Here is a 7990-nt window from a genome sequence, read left to right on the forward strand (position 1 = left end):
AGATGTCACACCTAGAGTAGATCCTCTTGGGAGCATCATTGTCCGACGAGTCATTCGTCTAAGGCAATGGTATCTCGAGATGGGTCGTTGACTCTAGGAACCTTCTAGGTTACCTTTGAAGATAGTACATACTTGTGAGGGGGATATGTGATTTTTTGCAGGAAACCATAGCCTCTACATACCTTTATCTCATGGACGTCGAACCTTTGATCCTGCATCAGGAAGTATACAAAGATTATCCAAACTATTGGTGTTGTTAACCTATGGTATTGCATTGTTGTACATATGTTGGAGCTTGGAACTTGGGTTGTTATACCATAAATGCTTTGAATATATGGATGCTCCATAATTATTTGGATTTCATTCCCAACATATGCATTCGTTCATCTGCATTTCATGCATGTTAACCAGAAAACTCACCTTATCCATTCCTCCGTCAGAAAGACAATGATTCACCGATGACGGTCATCCAAGGATCATGGAAGAGACTAAGAGCATTGACAGAACTGACATGGTTTTGGGGCTATTCTTGGATAGCATGACAACAAACTTCCCAAATCAGGTTTTGATTGATGAGTAAGCTAAATACATTCTGAAGGAAGATAACAAACATAAGGTTGTTGCAGGCTTTCTGCCACTTCTTCCTCAAGAACAATGTTTACTACCACATCAGAGACCTGCTCAAAGCGACCAGAAATTGAAGCAGAAGTAAATCAGTCAGATGAATAACGATCAAGAAGGAAGACATCTTTGCTATGATCCAATTCCTGTGAGTTACGCACATCTGCTACTTATACTGGTTAATGTTGGGGCAATTGTGCCTAAACAAATCGAACCTGCTAAGTTTCCCTACATTTGTAAACATGACCCTCATGCCATGTGTGGATACTATGCTGGATACGTAGGGCACTCTACAGAAGTTTTTCATGTTCTCAAGACCAAAGTTCAAGAACTCATCGATCTAAATTTGTTGTGCTTTACACCTGTCACTGCTGAGGCACCTGTTCAGAATAAGTTCGAATACAAGGGTCCTCCGATTCATGTTTAAATTCCTCCACTTATGGTTCAACCTGCTATACAGTATTTGAATCAAGGATACCACCCTGGAATGTCGTTGGCCTATCCTAGGGCATCATATTCTAATACTTTTTCACCTCAGTATGCCTATGCTGGGGTACCCTATATCCCATTTGGAGTTCATCATGATCAGACATCCCATCAGACAGTCAGTCCTGGCTTGGTGCACTCTACTCAAATGTTCCGACCAATGTCTATTTCTCTAATTCATCCTCCATTTCAAGTACCTTGGATGCCTATGTCATGCTACTCATTTCCACCTGGTGTCACGTCCCAGTATCAACAGCCTCCTCGGACTCAAACTTTGAAAAGTCAACAAACTGTGCCACGTAACCATCGAAGGCAAAGACAAACCAGACATCGTGACAAGAAGTGTCCTCAGCATGACCAGATCCCTATATCATATACATAATTACTGCCATATCTTGTCCAACATGGGGCAGTCGTACCAATGGAGATTCCGCCTGCCACTTTCACGTATCATGCAATGCACGATCAAAATGCCTCATGTACTTATCATGTTAGGCATCAGGGGCACTCTACTAAGGGTTGCTGGAGTTTCAAAGTTAAAGTGTAAGAGCTAATTGATCAGAAGGTCTTGTCATTCACTGAGGAAGGACAAAATGTCATAACCAACCCGTTACCAGACCACTGTGGACAAGTTATGAATGCAGTTAGTGGTGATGGTTGCTCAGACTCAGTTGCTTCTTTAGAAGAATATCAAGGCTAGCAATATCACATTGATTCAATCATGTCTCATTTGTAATATTTTCTTGTTTGTCATATGTAGTTCATTTGTAAAACATGTCTGGTTTTCAGATGATAATAATAATGAAATAAACATGCATGATTTGATTAAATCCATTCGCGTTCACTCATACTTTATTTTATCAGTATCAAACTGCTTGTTAAATAAAATCAAAAGGGAATGATGCAAATTAAAATACGCAAGATCATTGTCTGTATGCTTTTGAATAAGACCGTGTTGATGATGTAAGGCATTGTTCAAATCCCTAAACACCAGAGATATAAGGAAGTTAATCCCTAGTCAACCCCTTTGGGCCCTGAAGTTGGAGTTTCTTTCTTTATACACATAAAACCCTAATGTTAAACTAGGGGTAGGGTAGTCTTCAGTCATCTTGAACTTGCATTCAAATTTCAGAAAGAGAATATCTCATCAAGTGATTAATCATACCATATCCCTCTAAAGATGACGGAATCATAAATTCAGAATGGTGATCCCTTACCCCTAAAAGGAACGATATAGTCACAAATCTTGCGACAAATCGAGAAAGTAGTGTCACAGGATTTGCTCCAAAAGAAAAGATAGAAAAAATCAAATGAAAAGCCCGCTAAGATCGTGTTAAGCTGACTTCTAAAGATTTGCTTGTCATCTGTATTGATATTGTGAGGGCAAATATGCCTAGCCCTTATTTTAATGAAGTCAAACCTCTCTATTCACCCACATCGTGTCTTTGAATAATATCATCATAGCATAGAAAGCATTCATCCGTTAACATGTTCAAAATATAGGTTTCGTGTGTTCAAGCATATAGGAGCATGTCTTATATGTGAATCATGCACTTAATCATAGTAAACATCCTAGGTTCATAAGAGATAGGCTTAAATTGGTCATAATATGTTGAAAAACTCATTTTTGGAAGTTAAACCTCTGTGATTCGAGTCATGACTCGAAGCAAAACCTTCGAGTCCGAATAGGTTGACTTATAGGTGATTCATTCCTGGAAAAACTGAATGAGTCTGTAGCACCTCAAATTTGTACCTCCTATTTGTATATACATTTCATTTTTAAGTCATTAACATTGCATTGTCATTGCATAAGTCCATCACATCTCATCAGGCAAGACTGGTTAGGAGGTTCAACTGTGCAAGGCAACAAGAGCATTCTCCATGAGATCAAAGCCCTAGGGTTGGTACAATGAGTTTACATGACCCAAGGATCATTTGGAAGCAATTTGGCCAAGTGTTGAAGGCTCAGAACTCATCAGTGCATGTGCAATTCATCTGAGACCCATAAAAGTCAACATAAGTCAACTGCAAAGTCAACTGTGGATTTGAAGGTGGGAAGCGGTTAGAGATGCTTCATTCATGTTCACACAAGTCTCATTGGACATTTCAAACATCAACATTGAAGAATTTGAAGTCAGGTCAAGACTTTCCAAAAATAGCAAGTGACCTGTAATTTGAAATTTCCAAAAATGGCAAGGTTTTGGACCAACTTCAACTCAAGTTTACATCATCAGAAAATCTTCAAATGAAATTTTGTCCAACACGAAAGTTTAAGATCTTTCTCTCCCATTTCCAAAAAGTCCAAGATCATGAATTTCTCATGTGTGGTTGAGGAGATATGGTCCAATCATGGCAAAGTGTGTTTGAAAATTCAAATGAGCATAACTTTTGAACCAAAGCTCCAAAATGAGTGGTTCTTTTTGTATTTTGATCCTCATAACATGTACTTTCCAAGCATATCATTACATGGCTTAAATTTCCTTTGCATGTGCATGTGCTTATTCATGAAGATTTTTGAAGAAAATTCCATAAAATCATTTTGGTTGATCATGAGCATACAAAACCAATTCAAATGTGTGCATGGGCTTGTTTTAAGTGATTTTGGGCCAGATTCGTGCACTGTTCACGTGCTACCTCATGCATGGGGGTGAAAAACACATTTTGCACATACACCTCAAAATTGATTAATCTCATTTGCATTTGGCTTAAACAGGTTTTAAACATCATTAGCATGAGGTATATATTGTTAATCCTAACTGTATTGGTCATTAGCTACAATTTTCAGATCTAGAACCAAAAATCACCAAATTTTTTCTCTCAATTTTTTTTGCAAATTCTTCATACAAAAGCATGTTCTATTGTTAGATTCATGATCAGGAAGGATTATTGAGCAAGTTTGGACGTGAATTCGAAGCAATTGGTGCCATATTGAACCATACTCAAAGCTTGAAGCATCCATGGAGTTTGGAAATTGAACTGAATTTGTGCATGCTGGAGCTTCTAATTCCTCATCAAATTCATCAACAAACATTGCAGAAGAGAATTGAAGCATTGCTGAGCTTGTAGCATACGATTCCAGGTTCTGCTCATCAAGAAGGTCAGGATTCGACCTCTTTAATTCTCAATTTCTTTGTGATATTTGTGTAGAGCTTTTAGTGGTGATGATGCTGGTGTAAATTTTGAGTGAATTGGTGCTGTATTGACAAAGTTATGCTCGATTCAAGTTTGGATGCTTTTTTTTCTTTTCTTCGATCCAAGCTTGTTTTGATGGTTCATGTTAAATTGATTGTTGATCTTGCATGTGCATGACATAAGGAATCGTTTGGTGTTAGTCTTGTGGATTTCTGGGCGTTTTTGAGATTTTCTGGAATTTTGCATGAAGATCATCATGATCTTCATCTTCAACCTATGCATATCCTCGTTTCCAGACATAGCCACGGTTTTGCTTGAGATTAGCTACGAAACATGCATAGTTTGCTACGAATTCTGGAAATTTGTTTCCAGCGCTAGGGTTTAGGCAAAACGTCATCGTTTTAGGAGTGCGCCACATTTCAAATTCGTGCCAGGTTCGATCCTGGCCGAAGGCGTTTTTTCAAATGCAATGCCATTTTCATACTTTCCCTCCCATTTTCATGCCTTGGCTCATTTTCATTTTCAAATTTTTTCCTCAACTTCAAAAAATCACAATAAATTGAAAAATGCATCAATTTCACTCCAATTTTTTGCACAATGTTCCTTATCCTGTCTACTTTTTTATGAGCATAAAATTGCAAGTTGTGCTTGACTGGAAAAATGATTTGTGCTAATATGTTTGAATACATATGCGTGTGTGATATTGCTTTGCTCATCTTGTCATAAAATGCTTGTTTCTTATCCAATGACTCTGAAATTTTGTGTGTAGTTTCTAGACACATTGCTGGACATGTTGGCTTTGGTTTGATATTTTTCCCATGCACCAATTCTGTTTTATATTTGAGTTAACTTGGTGTGACAATTTGTGTCACACCTTTGATTGCTTGACTTGTACAATGTGATTGCCATGCCAAATGATGTCCAATGCTCCTGATTTTTTGTGTGATGAATGTTATGGATGTCTAGACTGCTCATGATTTTTTTCCAGATTTTTTGGAATCATTTCTGTTTTGATTGAGATTTTTCATTCATGTTGATCATTTGGATGCCTTAATTTAGTCTTCACATGCTTGGTAAATGAACTTGCTTAATGATTATGATTGGGTTCTTTTTAGGACTTATTCTTGATTGGTTAAATATGCTTTGTGTCAAGTTTGAAGTTCTGTTTTGACTTTTTGATCCTCTTTTGACCCTAGGCTTTGACCTAGTGGTTTGGACTTACCATTTGGATTGTGATTTCAGGTTCAGATGCACATTCATTTGAGATTAATTATTGGTTGTTGTTGGCTAACCATTGTGTGTTTTGTAGGCTGATGCCAATTCATTTGTGTTTGCCTTGTGCCTTGCTCATTGTTGTCTGATGATGCTTTGTCTGTCTGTTTGATATTGACTGTTGATTGTTTGTCTGTAAAGTTCAACTGATTGGTTTAGATTTTTCACAGGTACCTAAGTGGCTTTGAGTTCATTTTGAACTTGCTTTGCTAGCTTGTGGTTTTCTTACCACTGAGGTATAATTCTTCTGACTTCATGTAGTCTGGAAGACCTGTCCTGTTATGTGGGCAGGCACCTGTCTGAAGCCCTCCTTAAGAGGCAATGCTTGTGAATGTTTAATTTTGTGCCAAGCAGGTAAAGACCTCTTAAGAGGCAATTGGCAGATAAAAGAGATGTGTAATCCATCTCCTGCTACTCAGTGTGTCATTCACTTTGCTCACGCACCATGTGTTGATGCATTGTGAATAAGAACCCAAGATCATGTTGTGTCAGTCATTTGTGGAGAAGAGTTCCTACATTCTGAACTCTCACACTTTCTATTTGAGTCAAGCTCCCCCAGGCCAGGGATAAGAGTTGTGAGGTCTTACCCTCACTTCCCATTTCATCTGCTTCACCCGTTAATGTTAGGGTTAAGAGCTAACCACACCCCATTCCAGTTGGCTTGCTTCTGCAGCCTAGCCCTGTATGAGCCCATTTGCTTGCATATAGTGTGTGTGATTGCTTTATCGTGCTTGTTTGTGCTATTTAGGATAGCTTGCTCACTGTGCAAGTTACATAGAAACCTCAACTTAGGACCATTGTGGATTACATGATAACTATTAGGCTCGAGTCAGGCTCCCTTCTAGTTTGTCATTTCCCAGTCTCTGGTTAGGTTAGAAGTTCTTTCCCTGTTAAGGGGAACTACGTCGCCCTGATCCTCATACCAGATGAGGTACGTATGCAGGAGATGAGCTGATCTCTCCGGGCACCCTTTTTCTTTTTCAACCCTTTGTGTGTGTTGGAGTCTGACATAAGTCCAGCGATTGGCAGTCGGTTTCATGTGTGTGTGTTTGTTGGTTCAGAGTCTGATGTAAGTCCAGCGATTGGCATTCGGTTTCCATGTTTGCCTGCTTGGGTGGAGTCTGACATAAGTCCAGCGATTGGCAGTCGGCTTCCTGTGTTGGTTTTGTTTGGCGTGCGTTAGCCGAGCTACGAGTGCTCTGATTCTTCTCCGGTCAGAGAAGATACGTATGCATAGGATGCGACATCCTAGCGAGCATGTTTCCCCTGTCCCGAACTACGTCGACTCTGATGTCTGTGTATGACAGACTACGTAGGCCCAGAATGCGATTTCCTGCCGAGTCCCGTTTCTTTTGTCTTTCTGTGTTTCCTTCCAGCCTGGTGCAGTTTGTGAGCAGTTTCTAGCAACCTTATCCTTTCTTTTGTGCGTGGATCCCGTCGAGTACGACGGATGCGTAGGGGTGTTAATACCTTCCCTTTTCATAACCGACTCCCGATCCCATCTTTCTCTGGTCGCGAGACCATGTCTTTTCCAGGTTTACTTCGAGCGTTTCCTTTCCCTCCTCTGGGATAAATAACGCACGGTGGCGGCTCTGTTGTTTCTTTTTCCCGCCGGTTTTTCGCGTAATACGACAGAGTCGACTCATGAACTCTTTAGGTCGACTCATTTCCAAATCATATTGCCCCGGGTCCGAACAGGTTGACTCATAGGTCGACTCAACCATGTAATAAACTCTGCTTGAGTCGACTCATCCCCTGTTTGAGTCGACTCGTCGCTTGTTTCACCTAATTTTCTACTGTGTAACTTTGTGAAAATTTTCTATTATGTTAGTTATTTGTCCATACATCATATAAATATTCTAGTATCTCCTTTTCATCAAACTAACAAGAAAAGTGAAATAAATACACCAAAGTGCTCATCATCTTCATTGTTCATTGCATTTCTCAATAATCACACATAATAATCTTTGTTGAGCATTGTGCATTGCAACTGTGATAACGTTCAAATAAGATTGGTTTATCTTAGTTTGGGTTGAGACTTTGGGTGGCTTTTTCTTGAATAAAACCCTTGAGGTTTTGTCCTCAAAGAATTAGGGTTTTTTGCACTAACCTTGTCTTCGTAGATTCAGCCGAGTGAAAAGTTTGAAGAACGGAAGGTTCGGTCAAACAAGTAGCAGTAAAAGGAGGATTGTGAAGAAAGCTTAGGGTTCAAGCAAATTGCGTTCGAAATTAGCCGAGCTGAAGTTTTGGAGAACGAGGCGTTCGTCCAATAAGGTAGCGGTAAATTGAGGTTTGTTCAAAGTGCTTGAAGATCTTGGTCCAACTCGAATCAAGGGGAGAGAATAGAATAAGATCTGCAATAACTCTAAAAGATGATCGTCAGTGATCATTTGTTCTCTTGTATTGACTTTGCAATGTGTTAATAAAAACATCACAATTCTAGATTTAGAATTAAGGGAAGACGTACCCTAAGCGAGGA

Source organism: Lathyrus oleraceus, chromosome 6 (genome assembly GCF_024323335.1).
Source record: "Lathyrus oleraceus cultivar Zhongwan6 chromosome 6, CAAS_Psat_ZW6_1.0, whole genome shotgun sequence".
NCBI lineage: Eukaryota > Viridiplantae > Streptophyta > Magnoliopsida > Fabales > Fabaceae > Lathyrus > Lathyrus oleraceus.